Consider the following 24,475-nt stretch of genomic DNA (forward strand, 5'->3'; position numbering starts at 1 on the left):
AATCTAAACAGGAGCCATGAATAAACAAAGCACAACCTGTTCAACCCCAACCGATGCAAATGCCAGTAAAGAAAGTGAAAGTGAAGTCGCTCAGTCGTGTCCAACTCTTTGCGACCCCATGGACTGTAGCCCACCAGTCTCCTCCATCCATAGGATTTTCCAGGCAAGAGTACTGGAGTAGGTTGCCATTTCCTTCTCCAGCAAATGCCAGTAAGGCATCCCCAAATAGGACTTAAAACTGAAGCACACTCTCTTCTCCAAGTGAAGGGAGTTGCTTCCAGAGCTTTGAATGATCTCGAATGCTAGTCCCAAATTTAACGTGATGTTGTTTTATTTTTATCATCAAAATCTTGCAGGCATATATTTTTTGGTAATGTGTTGAGTTGCCCGGGGAAACCCCAAGGGTCTAAGCAGAGCAAGAGAAATGGTTTGAAGAGAACTGGTCACAGGAAGGCTTTAGGAGCGTTCTCTCTTGGTGCCAGCAGCCACCCCAGGGATGCCCATCATACCCATGTGAGCTGCTGGAACTCCCCCTGTGCCCTGGGGTGAGCCCACAGGGAGAGGACAGTGTGCTGACTCAAGCAGGGGTGAGGGGCTACAGCTCCACCACTTGCAGGGGCCGTGCCTGCTATTTCCAGCTCAAGTCATCTGGCCTCACAAGCAGTGCTTTGAAGGGTTTCCTAGACAAAGCACCTAGTCAGAGTGGTTTCTGGAATTATCAGACAAAGACAGGAGTTAATAATGCTGTTGAGGAGAAGTGGGGTTTGCCAGGGCTTTTGGGGAGATGTCTGTACCAAACGTGGAGTCATTTCCCTCAGTTTTGGCATTATGGCTCTTTGGGGCTCAACTCCGTTCAGTTCAGTTCAGTCGCTCAGTCGTGTCTGACACTTAGCGACCCCGTGGACTGCAGCCCACCAAGCCTCCCTGTCCATCCCCAACTCCCAGAGTTCACTCAAACTCATGTCCATGGAGTCGATGATGCCATCCAACCATCTCACCCTCTGTCGTCCCTTCTCCTCCTGCCTTCAATCTTTCCCAGCATCAGGTTTTTTTCAAATGAGTCAGCTCTTCGCATCAGGTGGCCAAAAGATTGGAGTTTCAGCTTCAACATCAGTCCTTCCAAAGAACACTCAGGATTGATCTCCTTTAGGATGGACTGGTTGGATCTCCTTGCAGTCCAAGGGATTCATAAGAGTCTTCTCCAACACCACAGTTCAAAAGCATCAATTCTTTGGTGCTCAGCTTTCTTTACAGTCCAACTCTCACATCCATACATGACTGACTGCATCGTGCTTTACTGTGGGTGGGGGGCGGGGGGAATGTCCTGTATGCTGGATGGCCAGCAGCATCCCTGACCAATACATACTAGATGCCAGAAGCAAACCCACTATACCAACAAAAGCATCTCCAGATTTGGCCAAATATTGCCTGTGGGCAGGGGGGATGCGGGTGCAGCATGGTGTCTTGTTGAGAGTCACTGCTCTGGAGACTCAGGAGAAACAGATCTTCGTCATCTTGGGCTGCTGTGTGACATAATAATACAGACTGGGCAGCTTAGCTGAAGAGGGGCAGTCCAAGACTAAGGTGCTGGTAGGCAGGGTTCCTGGCATTCCAGGTCTGTAGACGGCACTTTTCTCTGTGTGCTCACATGGCCTTTCCCCGGCTTTGTGCATCCTCTCCTTGTAAGAGCACTAATCCCATCAGGAGAGCCTCACCCTCATGATCTCATCCAAACATAATCACCTCCTAGTGGTCCCATCTCTGAATACAGTCAAACTGGGGGTGAAGGCTTCACTGGATGGATTCTGGCCGGGGGGGTGGTGACACAAACATTTACCTTATAATACCAGGTAACCAGGCTTCCCACCAGGGGCTCAGAGGTAAAAATCCACCAGCTGTGCAGGAGCCACAGAAGATGTGCGTTCCATCCCTGAGCTGGGAAGATCCCCTGGAGGAGGACATGGCAACCCCGACAGTATTCTTGCCTGAAGAATCCCATGGACAGAGGAGCCTGGCAGGCTACTGCCCATGGGGTTGCAAGGAATCGGGCATGACTGAAGCAACTTAGCACACACCAGGGAACCCCTAGAGATGGGTGAAGGTGAGTCACTTTCTAAACATCATGGGACAGTCATAGCAAGTTACTGATGAGAAGATACTGTTTGCTAACGTCTCCTTGTGTCTTTTCCATACTTCTCGGTAACCTCATGAGCCCCTGGAACTTCACGCCTCATGGGCTTTGTGTGATTAGAGGGGCAGACATGGGCTGTGATTTGGTGTAACTGACATAACACAAATTGCTTGTCAAACTTCCTTTCTCACTTGTCTCCAGAGTGTAATATAAGAAAAATAAATGTCTAAACATGCATTGGCATGGCATAACTTTCAACCTGACAAATAGAAATGTTAAGACTTGTCAAATGTGTTATGATAACTCCCTTGCTCACCAGCCACAGGGAAATAGCACCCTCCCCAAGAAGACCCCAGGGAGCCCTTGAGTTTTTTCCATGCACAAGGCACATTCGCCATCTACCAATGCAAGGCTGGGGCTTCCCACATGGCTCAGTGGGTAAAGAATCCACTTGCAATGCAGGAGACACAGGCAGACACAGGGTTCAATTCCCAGGTCAGGAAGATCTCCTGGAGGAGGGCATGGCAACCCACTCCAGTATTCTTGCCTGGAGAATCCCATGGACAGAGCAGCCTGGTAGGCTACAGTCCATAGGGTTGCACAGAGCTGGACATGACTGAGCACACATATATGCAATGCGATGCTGATGCATGCGTCCATCTCTTATCTACAAGGCTTCCTAAAATTCCTTCAAGTCTGGAAATACTTTCCTTGGGCATGTATGTGTTCAATAAATAATTGGTTTCAAGACCAATTACTGTGCAAAAGGAACATAAAGAGTGCTTTTTCCTTAAGCAAGGATTATCTCACTGTGTATCTCTCCTGGAAGTTAGTCATTTCATTTAAATATTAAATTTGTTGGCCCTAGCTATTCAGTCTTAGCGAAAATATACAGTGTTTTCCCCTGTGTGATTATAGACTGCAGTTAACAAATAATAGTGGAGATATTTCCAATGCCAGGCACATAATGCGGTCCAACAAATGTTCAATGAAAGAATCTAATGACTTCAATAAAGCACCTTTTCAATAATCTCTTCTTAGCAATTTGTTTTTTAAGTGGTTTAGACAAAAGAATTGTGTACGTGTTATTAGTCTGTGGAGTTCTAACCGAATGCTTTTTCCTTCCCTCTCTACCAAACTCTAATGTATTTCTTTCTTCTTGCAAACCATACATTTCTTTCCTCTTTCTTCACCATGGTCTGCTGGTCCCTAGACCTTAAGACCAAGAATTCATGAATACCTTTTTTGCAAGAAACCATCCATACTCAGGGGTATCCACCAACCCAGGTCCCAGTGGAAAGCAGATCCACAGAGCCAAGTTATGCTGACTCTTCCCCATGGGCTAACGCTCTGGTTGGGCTTCTCAGGTGACTTGGTGGTAAAGAATCTGCCTGCCAATACAGAAGACACAGGAGAGGCAGGTTCAATCCCTGGGTCAGGAAGATACCCTGGAGTAGGAAACAGCAAGCCCGACAGTATTCTTGCCTGAAAAATTCCATGGACAGAGGAGCCTGGTGGGCTGTATTCTGGGGGGCCCCAAAGAGTCAGGTCTGACTGAGCAGCTGAGCACCCACGCATGCACACAACAGCTTGGTTCTTATATTTTCTGCACAGTTGATGCCCACTGCTACAGACTGGGCTATCTTTTGATAGAGAAGGGAGAAAAAAAAATCTATGGCAGAAAATTTACTCCAAATCACCTGGTTATGTTTAGTTTTATTTCAACTAAAATGCAATTTTTAAAATAACACTTAAAATCAGAGCTTTGTTACAAGTTTCACATATATCCCCACGGACAGAAGGAACGTACAAATGGACAGTGGTCGGACCAGATATAAAAGCAGAACTTTGATCCACAACCTGAAGCAACCTGCCCAGGAAAACAGCCCTTTACAGAGTGAACTCAGGAAGCCAGCCCGCTCTAAGGTACACTTGCAGGAAAGTGACGTTATCTCTCATGACAATCCGGAAAGCTAAACAGCCACTTCTGGAACAACTGTCCTCAAATGGCTAGTACTTGATTAATAACGAGCAGCTTGAGCTTCCCAGGTGGTGCAGTGGTAAAGAATCTGCCTGTCAATGCAGGAGACACAAGAGATGTGATTTCAACCCCTGGGGTGGGAAGATTCCCTTGGAGGTGGAAATGGCAACCCACTCCAGTATTCTTGCCTGAAAAATCCCATGGACAGAGGAGCCTGGCGGGCTACAGTCTATGGGGTCACAAAGAGTCAACCTGGGGACCAGCTGCAAACCAACCAGAGAAAGTCAAACATGCACCCCTCATTAATCACATGGGCTGGTCCACTTCTCCTTGGCCCTCCTCCAGCTTCCTCAGGGCAGCAACCTCTCATCGGGGTCCCCGGAAGTCTCTCCTTTTCTCTGCCATGAAGCTTTCCAACTACTCTGCCTGCCTATGAGTCTTGGTCAAACACAAGTGATGGTGGCTGACTCCCCTGCTACAAGATGCTTAGGACAGACAGCCTTTTTTTTTTCTCATTTGGTTGGTCTTTGTTCATTTCTATATCACCCACTCCACCAGCATGAGCAGGTGTGCATTCCTATGCAAACCTCCAGGTGGGCTGGTAGCTCTCCTTCCCAAGGGTCTCAAGGAGGTTCTTTATTAAAATATGCTGTCATCTCTAGGATGGATGTAGAACATGCAGAAAGATAAAAGAGCTAATGGAAATTGAAGAGAATTCTGGATGGGAGACAATCAGCCATACTACAACCCGACCAGGACCAGGAGCATGTGAAAGCCGGACACACAACTAACTCCACGGTTGACTTCACTCATCATGGTAGGGCGTGCAGATGAATGGACCGGAACCTGGGCCTTGATGGACAGGAGCTTCAACCACACAGTGAATCACAGATTCAATCCATGCATTTGAAACTTCTCCTGGCATGCCTACTTCTAGTGGGAAAAAAAGTGAGAAATCGAAAATACAGACCTTTAACACTAATAAATAAGTCTGTAGGGTATATGGAAATGTTCTAACATTAGGAAAACAGGATGACAAGAGATTTTTTTAATGAGAACTCAGACATTCCTTTCTGCTCTTATAGAATTAGATTTTTTTTTTTTTTTGTAGCTACAGATTCTGTAATGTGTAAGCCCTGTGAACTTAAAGCATGACACTAGTTGTTTGTTCATTCAACAAATATTTATTGATATCTGAGATTTTCTTGGCCTTGCTGTTCAGCCACTAAGTCGTGTCTGACTCTTGCAGACCCATGGGGTATAGGCTGCTAGGCTCCTCTGCCCATGGGATTACCCAGGCCATATCCTCCTCCAGGGGATCTTCCTGACCCATGGATAGAATTCGCTTCTTTTATGTTTCCTGCATTGACAGGCTGGTTCTTTACCACTAGTGCCACATGGGAAGCTCCAAACAAACTTCTAGAGAGTGTCATACGGAGTGAAATAAGTCAGACAGAGTAGGAGAAATAGCATATGATATTCCTTACAGGTGGAATCTAAACAGAAGTGATACAAATGAACCCACTTGCAAAACAGAAAGAGTCTCACAGACTTAGGGAACAATCTTATGGTTGTCAAGGGGAAGAATGGGGGAAGGGATAGTGAGGGAGTTTGGGATGGACATGGACACACTGCTACACCGAAAATGGATAACCAACAAGGACCTCCTGTACAGCACAGGGAGCTCTGCTCAGTGTCGTGTGGCCGCCTGGATGGGAGGGGAGTTTGGGGGAGAATGGATGCACGTATAGCTGAGTCCCTTCCCTGGTCACCTGAAACTGTCACAACACTGTTAACTGGCTATATCCCAACACAAAATCAAAAGTTAAGAAAAACAAGCTTCCAAAAGCCCTGATATCACCTCTCCCTCCTGAGACACCGACAAAGCTCCCCTGAGTGGTGCTGTCCTTTGCCAAACTGAGCAGGAAACAGCTTGGTTTCACTAACAACTGTTCTAACGAGATTGCGGGAACCAGCCTCAGACGCCATTTGCACTTTGCCTTCATTAGGTGTGCTATAAAAATTACCAATATTATAGAACGCTTAAGTTCTATTTTCATTAACCAAGTGTTACTTTTGGTCTGTGCCTATAGCACTTCCCCCCTGCCCATGAGTTGATTTTATATTTTTCTTATTCAGACTACGCAAGACACAAACAGGACAACAGTTTGGTTTTTGATTCGATCAGCCTCTTAACGACATGACTGGATGTACACAGTTTTCCAAAAGTTTCAAAGAGAAGTTAGAACAGGAAAAGGGTGACACACACAATGGGCTGTAAAGCTCACTGCCAGGCCAACTTCACCTTATATGGCTCATCGATTTGGTCTCATTTGAAACTTACACTAAAGGTGCTTTGCTTTTTTTCTTGTCAAATAATTTCTTTCCAGGCTTTGATGGTTTTGTAAGTGGAGGCAAGCTGATCAAAGAAGTATCAGAGCAAAAGAAAAAGCTTAAATGGTGCCATGAGTGAAATAGATGAATTTCAGTGTCTGTAGGAGGAGGCTGAGCTCTTTGGTATAAAGCAGAGCAGATTCAATACCAAAGAAAGAATTCAACTACACTGGAAAATGCAGTCAAATCCACCCAGGGAATCCTCATCTCAAAGGGATTTGCCTAAAAATGTGCATTTTACCTGCAATTTTTTTGTGGTTCACTGGAGACACCATGAGATGGTCCTTCTCGTTGCACCACAAAGATGGTACGTGGACAAGAGCATATCAAAGGGAGACACGGATGGAGCCCCGTGGAGGGTGTGAGCGAAAGTGAGTCAAAGTCGCTCAGTTGTGTCTGACTCTTTGCAACCCCATGGGCTTTCCAGTCCATGGAATTCTCCAGGCCAGAACACTGGAGTGGGTAGCCTTTCCCTTCTCCAGGGGATCTTCCCGACCCAGGGATCAAACCCAGGTCTCCCGCATTGCAGGCAGATTCTTTACCAGCTGAGCCACAAGTACCCGGTCACAAAACACATTTGATCTGCTACTTTGCACTCATGTGTCTGAATCTGTTTCAGGCATGCTTGTTTTAGTCATTAAGCCTTAGAGTTCTTGGCATTCCTTCCTCTTAAAATTAAGGAATAACAAAACAGGTTCTTTCTTTTTATCAAGCTCTGCACACGTGCAGGTGAATATAATGATAGGTACCAGGGGTTCCAGCTCCTTGTGTCGTTTCCCGTTCTGCTTTGCCAACACTTTCTCTCAGTGTCCCGTCATTTGCCAGTGGGCTCCTTGGGAGAATGGAGATATGATGGCACAACAGAAAGTCTTCGTGACAGGAGTATGTTTTTCATTGGGAAAGAAATTCTAAGCATCTGCATAAAAAAAGATTTGTGTCTACAATAAAGTGAAAAATGGGCTTTGGAAAAAAAGGCCTCATTGCAATAGGACTGAGATAACTTTAAACTGAGAACTTTTAACCTGTTTCTCATAGAACAGACACATGGAATAACCATGGCCTAGGAGCCTCCGCTGGACTAGGGGAAACCCATGCAGGTGCCAAAGCAAGTCAGACACTACTACTAGAAATGATACTAGTTAGAGCTAGTGGTGCTGCTGTTGTCATGAGGCATAAGACTAGTGATAACTCAGCTAACTAGTGGTTAATTCAGGGTCTCGAGTATGGTTCTGAGTACTCTTTATGTCTTTATTTCTCATGACTGTCCTATGAGATCGACACTACGTTTATCCCCATTTCAAACACGAATAATCAAAGACACAGAGAAGTGAAAGTAGCCTGCCCAAGTGATTTAAGCAAGAAAGTGAACAATAACACCTCCGATCACTGAGCCAGAAATAAAAGGTCAGCACGGAGAAGTCAGTCAGCTAGAGAAAGACACACACCACATCATACCACCCATATGTGGAATCTAAGAAATGACATAAACAACTGATTTATAACACAGAAACAGACAGACTCAGAGACTTAGAAAACAAACTTATGGTTACCAAAGGAAAAAGTGGGGCAGGGAAGAATAAATTATGAGGTTGTGATGAACATGTACACACCACTATGTATACAACTGATAACCAACAAGGGCCTACTGTACAGCACAGGGAGCTCTACTGAATATTCTGTAATAACCTATATGGATAAAGGATCTGAAAAAGAATGGATATATGTATAACTAAACCACTTTGCTGTAGACCTGAAACCATCCAACACTGTAAATCAACTATACGACAATATAAAATTTAAAAAAATTAAAAAGGTCATCAATAGGAAAAGATAACGAAAGATAATATCAGAGCTACTAAGGGCAAGAAACACATTTCTGGTTACCTCCATCAGGGGTCCCCTGCAAAACCCCATCTCATGGCTCCAGCCCACGTGCATCAACTCTCAGGCCCACCTCCCATCCTCTGAATCACTATTTCCTCCCTTGGAAAGAGAACTCACCCTTGGTCTGGCTCTGCTGGGAGTGAAGTTTGTAAAAGTTGAAGGCTTGCTACACAGTAAATACAATTCAGTATTTTGTAGATGATTCTGGGTCTCTGTGAGAGGCACCATTTATTTTTCTGTATTAAAAGAATATTATCATAAAGAGCTATTTGCGCCACTCTGCTGTTTAGTCACTAAGTCCTGTCTGACTCTTCCGTGACCCCATGGACTGTAGTCCTCTGTCCATGGGATTTCCTAGGCAAGAATACTGGAGTGGGTTGCCATTTCCTCCTCCAGGGGATCTTCCCAACCCAGGGATTGAACCCGCAGCTCTTATGTCTCCTGCACTAGCAGGCAGCTTACCACTAGCGCCACCTGGGAAGCCTAGCTTGAGGTCTAGCAAGACCTAAATCATCTCTCTCCCCACACTGAGGAATGAATGAAGTGGAAAGGTCTGAGGAAATGGGATTTTTTCTGAGAAAAAATGAGAAAAAGGACATAGGAACTGGAGCTACAAATAAGGCTCGCTAAACAAATACTAAGACAATATTAAAGGGGCACAGCGGAATGACACAAAGATTATTTTAAACGGGAGATGTCTGGGATTCAGAGACAAGCCTTTCAGAGCCCCCCTTATCTGACTAATCGCAGAGCTTTTTGAGAAGGAAGCTCTCAACCAAGGTTGAAGCTGCCATCAACCCTCTCTCTGGGGAGCTTCCAGCCAAGAAGGAGAATGACCGTTGGCATGGCGATGAGAACTTGCATATATACACATTACAGACGCTTGCAGACCCTCCATTTATTCCCCCTAGAAGCCCCATTTCCTCCTCCTTTCCATTATTACGCTGATATATAAATCATTATTCTTGGCTGTTCAGTGAATTACTCACATTATTGAGCACCCTGCAAGCATGTGAATAGACACTGTCTGTTCTCCTGCTACTCTATTGTCAATTAACTTGCATTCCCTCTCGTTGCCCCTGACCACTAAGACCCAAGTTGGTAGAAAAGCTTTCCTCCCACAATCTGATCTGAAGCCAGTCGCAGGGTATATCGAGGCAAGCCCGTGGTGGCTGTTTTAGAGGTTGACTGTGCTTGGTGATACCACACTAAGTGGTCTTTTGGCTTTGGAGAAAGAATGTCATGACGAGCAAAGGCTGGAGAGATCAAACTGCTACTGGCCCACATGTGAGACTGCTGGGGATGGTGATATGCGTCCGGACCACAGACAGGAATACCACAACCGTCTGGCCAGACAGGGCTCAGGGTGGGCTCACTGATGGGAGGGCAACTGCACCACCAAGTTGCTGCTGAGCTGGTTTCCTGGCTGCAGAAAGAAGCTGGTGCCCAAGGTCACAGCACAAGTGGTCGTGTGGGTTCTTAGACACACCAGCTCTTGAGGATTGGGTCCTGGGCTGGGGACCCTAGGCCATGGAGCTAGGACTGGGCTGTCTCCCACAATTCTGCCTTTGCTAAGAATATTCTGGAATTAAAATTAGGTGTCTTGGAGAAGGAAATGGCAACCCACTCCAGTATTTTTGCCTGGAAAAGTCCTTGGACAGAGGAGCCTGGCGGACTGCAGTCCATGGGGTTATGTGACTGAGCATGCGTACATGAGGGTGGTGGGAGAGGGGTTGGGAGCAATAAACTGGTAGAACTAAAAAAAAAATTAGGTGTCTGAGCAACAGATTTTATTTCTGAGAATAAGTCCTTCACATCTCAATATTATTAGTGAATCTTCTTTTGAGAATTTAAATAAATGCCATCTTTGAATCTTAGCCTCCCGGGTGGCTCAGATGTAAAGAATCTGCTTGCAATGCAGGAGACCCAGGTTTGATCCCTGGGTTGGGAAGATTCCTTGGAGAAGGGAATGGCAACCTACTCTAGTATTCTTGCTGGGAGAATTCCACGGACAGGGCAGCCTGGTGCGCTACAGTCCATGGGGTTGCAAAGAGTTGGACACGACTGAGCGACTAACACTTTCACTTTCAATCATAGCACCTAGCAGGAAGCCTTTAATATGCTTATCACTCAGTGAATATCACTGAGTGAGTTAACTTGGATTATTACTAAAGAAATATTGAAAAACAGACTTACAGATATTGAAAAACTTATGGCTACCAAAGGGGAAATGTGGGGAGAGAGGGACAAAGTAAGAGCTTGGGATTAACGTACACATACTACTTAACAAGGGCCTACTGTTAACACAGGAAACTCAATATTCTGTGATAACCTATATGAGAAAAGAATCTGAAAATGAATGAGTACATGTAGAAGTGAATCACTTTGCTCTATACCTGAAACTAGCACAATACTGTAAATCAACTATAATCCAGTAAAACTTAAGGAAAGAAATATTGACAAGTGAGATGCAGAATGAATTTAAATGAATCTGGGAAAAGTTTAGTCTTACTCCTATATTTAATGTGTTATAGAATCTGATATAGTTTATATCAGTTCAGCTCAGTCGCTCAGTCGTATCTGACTCTTTGCAACCCCATGGACGGCAGCACGCCAGGCTTCCCTGTCCATCACCAATTCCTGGAGCTTGCGCAAACTCTTGTCCATCGAGTCAGTGATGCCATCACCTTATTTCAAAATAATGACATTTCCTCTCTAAGTTGCTTGTATTTCTTTTCAAAGTCCCTGATTGTTTCATTGTTTTTAGTTTTTATACATTTTGTTTTAATAAGACCCATATGTTACAGTTGGTCAATCGGTCACTTAAATTTCTTATTTTTTAAGTTTCTTTTTAAAATTAAATTACAGTTGATTTGTAATTTGTGTTAGTTTCAGGTTACAGCAAAGTGATTTTGTTATACATATACATATTTTCCTTTTTTCAATTATTTTCCATTATAGGTTACTACAAGATTTTGACTATAGTTCCCTCTGTTACACAGTAAATCCTCATTGTTTATCTATTTTTCACATGGTAGTATGCAACTGCTAATCCCATACTCCCCATTTATCCCTCTATCACTTCCCCTTTGGTAACCATGTTTTCTTCTACAAAAATAAGAAATTCTTCACTAATTTGTGTGTCACCCTTGCACAAGGGCTGTGCTAATCTCTGTATCATTCCAATTTTAGTGCACGTATTGCAGAAGTGAGCATTGCTTCTGTATTTTAAATTCATGGGCTCCTTGAACAACCTTAGTGGCACTTGACCTAAGTCTTCTGAAGATACTAATGCCCTTTAGTAAATAAACATTTCAAAGTGGCCCAGCGAGCATGAAAAGGGCAGTATGTGTTCATAAGAGGAAATCGCTGGCTTAGTGGGAGCTAATACAGTAGAGTGACCAGGATCTCTGCCCTGACTGGTGCTAGAACTGCCTGTGGGGCTTTGGAGACAGAGATGATCAGGCTCCACACCAGAGACTCGGCCTTAAGAAGTCTGGGGTCAAATCAGGACATGTGTCCAGGCTGTTCCCAAAGGTGATTCCATGTTGAGCCTTTCTCAATTAGTCTCGGTGGGTGGAGTCCTTGTCTGGGCTGCATTGCTGTGACATAAGTCTATCTATATGCTCATGACTTCATCCTTTAATCTGCATTATGGAAAACCACATGCATCTGCCAACACCCTCCCTCCAGCCTCTTCGTATGTGGCAGCTGTTTCAGGGTGCTGTCAAGACCAGAAACAGCCTCATTCATGGAGCAGCGAGGAAGGTAGAGGAAACAGGAAGCTTACAGGGAGAATATGGACTGCTTAATGGGGTGGGCTGTGTGGACCATCAATACTGCGGAGCTGGGTCTCAATTATGAGCAAACAAACATACAAACGCTGTTGGGAATTTGAAAGTAGAACCCCCATGACGTCCCATTTGTGCACGTGTCACATGAATCTCTCAAAATGGCCTGGGAATAAAAATCACATTGCTTACGAAAACTCTGGTGGCCTACAAAACCCAGTTATACATAATATTAAGAAAATCATTCATCCACAGTCAATTAAAATTCAGATGAATGAAAACAGTACTCAATTTACAAGAAAAAGTCACAAAACTCTGCTTCTGATAGCAATATCTGTATCCATGTGTGCAGGCTCAGTGGCTCAGTCGTGTCCGACTCTTTGTGACCCCAAGGACTGTAGCCCGCCAGTCTCCTCTGTTTATGGGATTCTCCAGGCAAGAACACTGGAGTGGGTTGCCATTTCGTCCTCCAGGGGATCTTCCCGACCCAGGGAGCAAACCCACAACTCCTGTGTCTCCTGTACTGGGAGGCACCATTGGACCACCACAGAAGTAATCTCTATCTATATCTGGACCCATCTCTCTCTATCTATAAAGAGAACTATAATTTAGTTGAACCTTACTTAGAATTGCAAAAGAAAGAAGAAGCAAATTTTTTTTTTCCTGCCAAATAAGGTAAGCTTGGCTACAAGTGTCTCCAGTGGTCTTCTATCAATTAGATTTATATCTCTTGGAAGCATTTCTGTCACTGTAGGTTATTCTCACTTCTAAATGTTTGACAAACTCTCCTGCTAAGACCCGCACACAAGTGAAAAATGGAAGATAAGTTCACTACCAGACCATTTGTATGGATGGTATCAAGGGGAGGTAGCTACTCCTGCTGTGTTTATAAATGTACTAGCAAAGAAGCATTTCCATTCATTTTCATTAAAATATACTCCACGGATAAGTAACTTGGCATTTCACATATGCATCCATAAAACAATTTCTGCCACATGGAAAACTGAACAAGACAGAATGAGTAGGGATACTGTCTTATTCGCAGGGATTCATTGATTCCCAGAGGCACTATGATAAGGGATGACTGCATACACACACAAATTATTTGACAGATGAAAATTTCAGTAGTAAAATGTGACTATGCAGAATAACGAGCCTTAGGAAATAAAAGCAAAGCAAATAATACCCAAGGAGAGAGTCTAGACCAGTGGATGGAAATCCATACTGCTCACCAATCTCAGCTGACCGCCCCTCTCCCCACCCCACCACCATGTTTTCTCCTGGGATGGATCTATAGGCCTGATACCTCAACAGCAGTTGAATGTTGTGTGCGTTTAGTTGCCAAGTCATGTCCGACTCTTTGTGACCCCAAGGACTATAGTCTTGGACACTGCCAGGCACCACTGTCCCTGGGATTTTCCAGGCAAGAATACTGGAGTGGGTTGTCATTTCCTTCTCCAGAGTGTCTTCTGCACCCAGGAATTGAACGTGCAGCTCCTGATGTGTTCCCCTACATCGCAGGCAGATTCTTTACCACTGAGCTACTGGGGAGGCTGTGTATGAATAAGCTCTACTTACTGTCCCTAAACAAGTAAGACAAACTTCAAAGTGCTCCACAAATATGACCTACAGATAATTCTAAAATTATTTGAATGTATATGGTCTTATATTTGTCAGTAGCACTCACAAAAGAAACAATACTATCTCTTGTCTGTTTTACTCAAAGGGGAAAAGAAAGAATACAATTATGGAAGAAACTTATCTTTAGTTAATGAGTCAAGAAATGCCTGTCCACCTGTGGCTAGGCATTTTATTTTTGGATTAGGCTTCCTGTAGCTGCTTCTGCATTTAGGGAATTAAAATAATTGGACCATGACTTTAAAGATCTTTTTTCCCCCACTGATGATACACCTATGAATATATCAGCTATGAGTATCATAACTGATCTCCTCCATTTTCTACTGGGCATTTCCTCTTTTGCATCTAACAGACATTTCAAACTTTTAGCCCTAAACCAAACTCCTGATTCTATTAGCTTGTGTCCAGTTTCCTCTTCCTGTCTATAGTGTTTTGCATCCCATTCATTGAGGCCTGCTGGCTCCTCCCCCTTTGCTACAGCTCTGGACCATGATACCATGATCTCCTTCCCAGACTCTGAAGTCAAGTCCTCACTGACCTTCTTGCTTTCCGACAGTCTTGTCTCTGACCGGCAACCAAAGAGGACTTCAAGGACCATAAATTCCATCATGTTCGTACATCAAAAATCTTCAGGTACCCTCTCGAGGCTTAAAGTCTTCTTTCACTCACCGTCACCACCTCCAACTGCTCCTGCCTCATTTACTGAATGGAAAACACCGACCTTCTCACCACCTCAGGCACACGCCAAGCTCCCTTCTGCAGCACAGTTTTTGTTCTGCTACTTCTTTTGCCCATAAAACTCTTTCTCCAATAGTTTAACATCTGGCTCTTGTCCATCACTGAGGATTTGCTTGGATGTCACCTGGGAGAGGCCTTTCCTGAGCACTCACTCAACAGTTTCCTGCCCTTCAGTTCAGTTCAGTTCAGTCGCTCAGTCGTGTCCGACTCTTTGCGACCCCATGAATCACAGCACGCCAGGCCTCCCTGTCCATCACCAACTCCCGGAGTTCACTCAAACTCATGTCCATCGAGTCGGTGATGCCATCCAGCCATCTCATTCTCTGTCATCCCCTTCTCCTCCCGCCCCCAATCCCTCCCAGCATCAGAGTCTTTTCCAGTGAGTCAGCTCGTCGCATGAGGTGGCCAAACTATTCCTGCCCTTGTTACACTCTAATCTAGTAAACTATTTTGGTTGTATCCAATGCGGAAGGTGAATACTATTTGCTTCCTTTTGTGACTGTTTGCATTCTTGGACCATACAGTCTGGGAGGCAGAAACTTTGATGCTCTACTGGAATGAACACATAGTAGGCACACAATTTGCTGTTCCTGTTCAGTCGCTAAGTCGAGATGGACTCTTTGCAACCCCATGGACTGCAGTACGCCAAGCTTCCCTGTCCTTCACTATCTCTCTGAGCTTGTTCAAACTCATGTCCATTAAGTCAGAGATGCCATCTAACCATCTCATCCTCGGCTGCCCCCTTCTCCTCCTGCCTTCAATCTTTCCCAGCATCAGGATCTTTTCCAGTGAGTCTGCTCTTCACATCAGGTGGCCAAAGTATCGGAGTTTCAGCTTCAGCATCAGTCCTTCCAATGAATATTCAGGGTTGATTTCCTGTAGAATTGACTGGTTGGATCTCCTTGCAGTCCAAAGGACTCTCAAGAGTCTTCTCCAATACCACAGTTCAAAAGCATCAATTCTTCAGCACTCAGCCTTCTTTAAGTCCAACTTTCACATACATACAAGATTACTGGAAAAATCATAGCTTTGACTAGATGGACCTTTCTTGGAAAAGTAATGTCTCTGCTTTTTAATATGCTGTCTAGGTTTGTCATAGCTTTCCTTCCAAGGAGTGAGTGTCTTTTAATTTCATGGCTGTAGTCACCATTCTTAGTGATTTTGGAGCCCAAGAAAATAAAATCTGTCACTGTTTCCACTTTTTTCCCCATCTATTTGCCATGAAGTGATGGGAACGATGGGATTGATGCCATGATAAATATTGGCCAAATGATGAATGAGGAGATAATTAATTCCACATTTCCAAAGCCAGCAGACAAGGAGAGAATTATACTCACCCCTTGAAGCATCCAGCTATTTCTTAGTACAATATCTTGGCAACTGTACTAAACCATCACATCAGACATTTATGGTATGAGGACTGAATTGTGGAGCTTCCAGTCTGAGAGCCAGACTTCTTTCTATTTAATTAGTCCCCAGGAAGTTTCAAATACTCTGCTTATTGTCTCAATAATGATACTTTCTATGTAGATAAGAAATTATGATTGAGCATAAAATTCATACTGTAGTCTTAATTAGCTTCAAATGTAATCCTTAAATCTTGCCTGGTGTTTCTCAGCACGCAGTTGGCTGCTTTTCTCTATGTGGTAAAGCTCCCCCTAGGGAACCGCAGCTCAAAAATGGAGTGTGAGGAAACAGCTTGTCAAAACACAGCAAATCCATCAGAGAAGCACATTCTCCCAGCATCCACCCTGGCCAGGTGGGAGCAATGGGAAGGTCATATCTGGAGTCTGCCAGGGTCATGCTACCCTGTGGCAAAGGTCTCCAAACTGGGTCCTACGTGCCTGGGGACTTCGTGAAGATTCTCTGAGGGAACACAGGGCTTGAGATTTTCGGGGACTCCATTTTTCAGGTCCTTGGTTCCCCTATGAACTCTTCCAATAAGCCTGATCTGCTGGAAGATCCACCCGCATGCATGTTCACAGCCTCCCTCACCTCACTGGACAAAAGTCAAGCCCCTCCCTGCTCCTGAGTGGCAAACATTCCCTGAGTCCATTCTGCTTAAAAATGATCTAAATAGACATTTTCCCAAAGAAGACACCCAAACAGCCGGACTCACTGATTTGTTTGTCTAGTTAGATTAACTGGTATTCTAGGCAGCCGCCATTTATTTATTCTGCATCCAGTGGAAGCCAGGCCCCCAGCTTCCTTCCAGAAGCAGGAGCGGGTGGTTAGCAGATGAAGCCTGGGCCAGCGCTGTGGTTGCTGCTGTCAATGGTATTGTCTCTCGTCTGTGGTTTTGGTTTTCCTCCCCGATACTGCTCTCCAAGGATCACGCTCACTCCAAATCCCTAAATCCTCTGCTCCATCCTGCCCAGGGCCCACCTGCTCAGCTGGTTGGGGGTGATTCTGAGAGCCAGCTGGGAAGCTGAAAAGCAGGGCGGCTGGACATGCTGCCTTAAGCAGACGTGGGAAGAACACAAAGCCTGACTCGGTCGTCTGTCCCTTCCCATTTGTCTCTAATTACCATGGATGCAACCCTGTTTACACATCGCAGGTCACTTACCCTTTTGAGATGGGCTTCCTTGCAAATTGTACTTAATTATGGAATACTTGGCATGCATTGTCTGTTGCTCACAGATCATTACTATCCAGCTGAGTAGCATAGCACAGTCACTTGCTTACCATTTAAAATATTGATCCAGAGAGGTGCTCTGCTTTCTAATTCAAATGTTTTTAGTTTAGCTGTGGTCCTTTGCATCATGGAAAATAGGTAAGTGAACAATTCCTCTACTTCCCCCTATAACGATGCTTCAGAAACAATACCCTGTACCTTCACTCAAGAATTATCTTTGTCAATATTCATCCCCCACCCTACCTCTTTCTATCTCCTAGCTCTTCTCCCCCAGCCTGGACCAGTAGTGGGAACTGGCGAGAAGGGAGCAGTATTGGTTCTTGGAATAAGTAAGCGAGGCGTCACAGAGGGAGGTGTGTGTGACACTAGGATATACAGCATCAGGTCACGGGAGGAATGTGCAATGAGCCAGCGGAGCTACTCCCTGGTCTCCCCATTGCCCAACACCCCTTAGTTCAGTAGATTAGCATCCTGCCAAGAAATCAAGGTCAAAGGTGGCATCCTCAAGGGAAGCCATTAGCTTCTCCCCTTAGCCAATGCAGCCTTCACACCAAACCCCAGAGATCTCAGATTTGAAAGCAACTTAAAACACACACTGCCTAACATCACCTCTGCATATCAAAGAAAACACATTTCAATAAATCATCCAGGCAGAGGTATAAGGTAGCAGCCAAGGAGAGTATATTTGGGAAGTGATAAATAGCTTCAGCTCAGGAAAAAGCAGCTCTCAGAAAGGTAATGCTAACTCTCTCACTTTTTGAAGGATGCTTTTGAGGCTGGGTTATATCTCAAAGTATTAATTTGTATATTTTCTATTTATTGTTCTTCTTCTTTGCTTGCTCATTGGTACCCTGTGGTCATTTTTTTCCTTCAACACTTGCAGGCTTCTCAAATGATGGAGAACTCAGACACCCTGAGTGGGGAAGGGTAGTCCCAAGTGGACACCCTACCACTATCAGAAAAACTGAGACAGTCCTTGTAGTCTGCTCAGCCCTGAGCTCTACTGGCAGCCTTAGACTTGAATTTGATGTTTTTAACAGCTCTTTACACTCATCCCCATGATTCAATTAGTCTTTCGTCATAAGGGGCTTTATTAAATGGAAAAGTAAGGTTAGAATCCTTTGTCAAACTGAAGAGACTCATGACTTCTTCAACAGCATGTGTGTTATGAAAGATTATCCAACAGAAAATAGCTGATGTGCTCTGCTAAATCACTTCAGTCTGTCCGACTCTTTGTGATCCCATGGACTGTAGCTCGCCAGACTCCTGTGTCCATGGGATTATCCAGGCAAGAATACTGGTAGGTTGTCATTTCCTCCCCTAGGGAATCTTCCTGACCCAGGGATTGAACCCACATCTCTTAGGTCTCCTGCAGGCAGGTTCTTTACCAGTAGCTCCTCCTGGGAAGCCTATATATTTGCAAGAATTCATCCTTTGTTTTGACTCCAGCTATCAATCAACTTAGTGGCAATGTTAACTGAAATCAGCTATTTCAAAGTCATTATCATTACATCCAATAATGTAAGGAGGAAGCCTGAATCAGAATCATTATTGGAAAAAAAATGTCTGTGTCTCGTGCAATCAAAGAAAGAGAATGTCTCAGAGAAAATTACTCAGGCGATAATGACTTCAGGTTTAGACTGTAGTCATTATGAAACATTTCAAAATTGGGAGAAGACAGTTTTCCAGATTAGCCGGCTGTTTTTATTTCTGATGGGTCTTACAGAGCTTTCAAGCAGTAGCTCTCAACCCTGGCTAGATATTACAACCCCCCAGGAAGCTTAAAAATAAGTGCTAATAACTGAGCGTCTCTGGGGGTGGGCTTGGGTGACTCCAGGATACAACTGCAACCAAAGAATCACAGTCTGAAAAAGCGTTTTTCATCTGCTTTGGTTCACATAGCAGAAACAAGGCTTGGAGCTCCAGATTTAGGGACGCAGTGTCGATGCTGTGTTCACAGTGAGGGAAGAGAGTGAGAGTTGGTAAGTAAAGGAGTGTTAGTCCCTCAGTCGTGTCCAGCTCTTTGCGACCCCATGGACTGTGGCCCACCAGGCTCCTCTGTCCATGGGATTCTCCAGGCAAGAATGCTGGAGTGCGTTACCGTGTCCTTCTCCACTTACTTACTTGTAGGTCTCATTTGTCAGAGACGTTACGCGATAGGTTATCACTGCCAAACAATATTGAATAATCAGGTAAATTGACAAGTAACAATGGGAATTTAGTTACTGAAACTACAATATTATGACTTCAATCTACTGTGCATTCAAATGAAACCTCAGAAGTATCTGCTAGATGTTGGAACTGCCCCGTTCTGGGGCTTTCATCAACAAATAAGTAAGTATCTCCCCCTGGCTCCCTTGGAGCTCATATTCTAGCAGAACAATTCAACACCTCTCTGAGGCTGTGATCACATTCACGGAATTCGAGGCACAGTGAGGACTCTCAAAAGAAGCAAAAAAAGAAAGAAAGAAAACAGAGAAAGATGTTTTTTCCCTGTTCCTAAAGAGTTATCAGCTTGGGTGAGACGATACTACTGCACCCGAAGTGTTGCACACTCATGCGGATCTTGACCCAATATTCCTTACGTGCTAAGTTTGGGGGAATATGTTGTTCAACACAAAGAGAGTGCAAAACTAAACATGGAGTTCTCAGGGAAGCTTTGTAAAAGGGGTGGAATCTTGCATATAAGATCCACCATTTCCGTCTTTCTAAATTCCATGTACATGCATTAATATACTGTATTGGTGTTTCTCTCTCTGACTTACCTCACTCTATATGCAAGGCAGCAAAAGAGACACAGATGTAAAGAACAGACTTCTGGACTCTGTGGGAGATGATCTGAGAGAACAGCACTGAAACATGCATATTACCATATTAAAATACATGACCAGTGCAAGTTCAAGGCATGAAGCAGGGCACTCAGAGCTGGTGCTCTGGGACAACCCAGGGGGATGGGCTGGGGAGGGAGGTGGGAGGGGCGCTTGGGATGGGGGACACATGTACACCCGTGACTGATTCATGTCGATGTATGGCAAAAACCACCACAGTACTGTAAAGTAATTAGCCTCCAATTAAAGTAAAATTTAAAAAAAAAAAGGAAATAAAGGGGGTGGAACCTGAATTTGCCTTCGAGGACAGGTAAGGACTGGATCAGAGGGAGGTGTTGAAAGGGAAACTGTGGGAACTGGAGGTAGAAAAGTTCATGCGGAAAGAGAAGGGTAAGAGCACGGACAGGTGGGGAGAGCCCAGCTGGAAGGATGGCTGTGAACTAAGGAACCGTATCGGGGTTGGATGCACACTGTGAGAGCAGAATTGTTTAAGGTCTGAAAAATGTAGACGATGCAGAGATCTAGACATCTCCTCTGACTGAGAAACGCATGATTGGGCTGTGATGCACAGAGAAATATTCAGAATTCGTGTGTGCTCTGCTTCTAAAACCAACTAACTGGTGGTTAAATACTGATCATGCTCTTGAAACATTTGAACGCAGTGGTAAAAGCTGAATTTAACTAAAGCCCAGGTACAGTTAAAATACACATTAGATTAACTCAGCCCTCCACCTTAGCAGACCAATAGAAATAATGGGGTGCTTTGGTGGGGTATGTATTACCTACAACTCTACTATTTTAAGACACAATATCTAGCATAAATAGGAAATCACAAGACATGCAGAGGAACAGGAAAACGTGACTGAAAATTAAGAGAAAGGATAGTCAATACAGGCAAATCCACAAATAACCCAGATAGCAGAATAATAGACAAGTTTAACTACTATACAAATGCTAAGTATCGAGTGGGGAAATGGACAACATGCATCAAAAAAAAAAAAAAAAAAAAAAACAACCAACAAATAAATTCAGCAGAGAAATGGAAACTATAAGAAAGAACCACAAAGTAGGAATTCCAGAACTGGAAAATACAATTTAAGAAATAAAGAACTGATATGATAAGCTTTACAGAAGACTGACCCAGAACAGAGCCTTGAAGTAGAGTAGAGGAGAAAAAAACAAAGGAAAAGAAAGGAAGAAAATGAGAAAATTTCTCTTAGAAACCATGATATATGAGTATTTCACATACTTTGGAGGTTGGAGTAAGATTAAGAGAGACACGTCCAGACTAGGAAGTATGGAGACTCTTGGAGGAGCCTTAATACAAACTGCTTTATTGAAAAATAAAGTCAGGCAGCAGAGTTCACGCTGTGTCATTCATGTCATGGAAACACTGAATATTCCTTTACTGGAGGACTTTACAAAGATCAAGGTGGCAGTTGTGATTTGATGGTGGGAACTCAGAAAGGGTGAGAGCGACACAGTGACCCAGGCAAGAGACCATGGGCATGTCCTGGACTCGCCATGCTGCGGGCTGAGACTGAAAGGGGGAGTACACATGAAGGGAAATGAATTAAAGAAAACTCCCTGAAGAAGTAGCAGCAAGACATCCTGAAGGGTTTCCTGTCTAAGGATAAAGAAAAGAAAGAAAGCCCTCCCCGCTCCCCCGCCACCAGATTATCCATTTCTGTTCATTTTCCATTTCTGGAAAAATGAGGGCAGATACAAAGCTAGGGTTTGGGTTACAATGAGGAGCAAAGGGGAGGCTGACTTGAAAGTTCAAACTTCTGAGTTTCAGACAGAATGACAGAAAGCAGCTGTCTCAGGCTGGGCTGTGCAGGAGGGAGGCTTGTATCGGACAGAATTTCTAAACTGTTTCCTCAGCATGTTGAAAACGCTAACGCATCCTGGGGTCAGAGCTAAGCCCTGCTGGGGGCTACAGATCCAGGTGTTTGCTTCCAAGACCTTCCTGTGGCCCAAGCACACTCCATGGCCCGTTTGTGGCACACAGTGTGGAGAACTGCAGTCTGAGGAAGCGAGTTGAGGCACTGTTCCCTGCAGGAGACCCCGTGGTCCAAAATGATTTGCCCGTGAGAAAGCCTGTGGGTCATCTCTCTCACACACCCTCTATTCTAACATTTTAAGAGTAACAAGGTGGCTAAATAGATGTTTTTCCAAAGAAGACATAGAGATGAAACAGGCACGTGAAAAGATGCTCAACATCACTAACTATTAGAGAAATAAACATCAAAACCACAACGGGGTATCACCTCACACCAGTCAGAACTGTTGTTGTTTTAGTTCATAAGTCATGTCCGACTCTTGTGTGACCCCATGGACTGTAGCCCACCTGGCTTCTCTGTCCATGGGATTCTCCAGGCAAGAATACTGGAGTGGGTTGCCGTTTCCTTCTCCAGGGGATCTTCCTGATGTAGGGATTGAACTCTTGTCTCCTGCACTGGCAGGCAGATTCTTTGCCACTGAACCACCCGGGAAGCCCTTTCGGGAGCATCTGACAGGTTAATCTTTCCCACTCTAAGCACTAAGAATAATAATTCACCATATTAGCTCCTTAAAAAGAATAGTTGTTATCAAAAGCTCTACAAATAATAAATGCTGGAGAGGATGAGGAGAAAGGGGAACCCTCCTACACTGTTGGTGGGAATGTAAACTGGTGCAGCCACTATGGAGGTGCCTCCAAAAACTAAAAATAGAGCCACGATATGATCCTGCAATCCCATTCTTGGGCATAAACCCCTCAAAAGATGAAAACTCTAATCTGAAAAGACACATGCACCCGTGTTCATTATGGCACTATTTACATGCCAGGGCACGGAAGCAACCTAAGTGTCCATAGACAGATGAGTGGATAGAGAAGATGTGGTATGCATATACACTGGAGTATTACTCAGTCATAAAAAAGAATCCACACCAACATGGATGGACCTAACTATTGTGTTAAATGAAGTCAATCAGACAAATACTATATAGCATCACTTACATGCAGAATCTAAAACATAAAAGTGACTTTATTCATAAAACAGAAGGACTCAAGACATAGAAAACAACTTGTGGTTACCAATAGGGAAGGTGGAGGAGGGATAAATCACTAATATGGGATTAACCGGTACACACTACTATATAAAATATATAAACAGCAAGGTCCTACTGTATAGCACAGGAAACTATATTCAATATCATAATACCTTAAAATAGAAAAAGAGTCTGAAAGAATGCATCACTGAATCACTTTGTTGTATGCCTGAAACTAACACAGTATTGTAAATCAACTATCCTTCAATTTTCGAAGAGTAACCTCCTTCAGTTCAGTTCAGTTCAGTCACTCAGTCATGTCCGACTCTCTGTGACCCCATGAATCACAGCACACCAGGCCTCCCTGTCCATCACCAACTCCCAGAGTTCATTCAAACTCATGTCCATCGAGTCGGTGATGCCATCTAGCCATCTCATTCTCTGTCGTCCCCTTCTCCTCCCGCCCCCAATCCCTCCCATCATCAGACTCTTTTCCAGTGAGTCAACTCGTCGCATGAGGTGGCCAAAGTATTGGAGTAACCCCCTTGCCTCCCCCCAAAAGAAGAGAGTAACAAGGTCACTTGCAATGAATCTGACTCACAGAAACACCAGGCAGTATCAGTCTGTGAAGTTAATATTCAGTTAAAAAGTTTAATACCATGTGCCATTTCATAGCTGTGACTCTCTGATGGGTAAATTAAACTGTTGAAGTCTGCAAATGAGGACCGTGGGAATTTCTTATCCTTTAATCTACCTTGAATACCCTCTAAGGTTGATGCTGGGATATTAGTGACTCCTAATGAAATCAACACCTTGTACATTACCATATGCCTGCACCAGCCGGGTCTGTACTGTCTCAAGTTCAGTTGCCTGCATTAAATAGTCAGGATGATAAAATGTGGGATCCAAAGGATATTACATGTTTTCAGAAACAAGTCGTTTGTCTTTTTTCATTCCACGCCAAAGCCGCTATTTTACCTGACATTGTTCAAAGACATTATCGTATGCAAAATTGAATAGGGAATTTCATTTTAAGTTTGAAAAAAATGAGTGTGTCTCAGACACAGTAAATTTTTATAAACTTTCTTGGCTCTAAGTGAAGGAATCTCTAAATTGCAACTAAGCGTTTTGAAAGAACTCTTAGGACTTTTTGAGGAGAGACTTCTGGGAACTGCCTGATTCTCTTGCTCTTTGATCCCAGTCTGGCAGAAGGGCTTTCTCTTCTCAAAGCATCTCAAGAAAAAGCCTGCTTTTTCTCAAGTGGCAAAATCTATAGCTCCTGGCCTGGATGCCCAGATGCTGGGGGAGCCGCCCTTCCGTTCGGCCATCACCTCCTGGGTCCCTGGCTTCTTCTGGGCTTCGCTGGGCCCTTTTGCCTGGCCTGGACGCCTCACCACTCTAGAGTGCCTGCCTCCTCCTCAT

The 24,475-nt window shown here is 44.2% G+C and overlaps 1 protein-coding gene and 1 non-coding gene across 4 annotated transcripts in view; both read right to left on the bottom strand.

Moving 5' to 3' along the window:
* CTNND2 (catenin delta 2) overlaps window positions 1-24,475 on the bottom strand; it is a 487,037-nt gene that overhangs the window by 69,476 nt on the left and 393,086 nt on the right. The gene's annotated exons all lie outside the window — the stretch shown is intronic.
* LOC129553452 (U6 spliceosomal RNA) lies at window positions 11,503-11,606 on the bottom strand. Its single transcript, XR_008685475.1, has one exon. It is a non-coding gene; the product is annotated as a U6 spliceosomal RNA (small nuclear RNA).

The sequence above is a fragment of the Moschus berezovskii genome, chromosome 18, assembly GCF_049115385.1.
Source record: "Moschus berezovskii isolate FMDL1 chromosome 18, NW_MosBer_1.0, whole genome shotgun sequence".
Lineage (NCBI taxonomy): Eukaryota > Metazoa > Chordata > Mammalia > Artiodactyla > Moschidae > Moschus > Moschus berezovskii.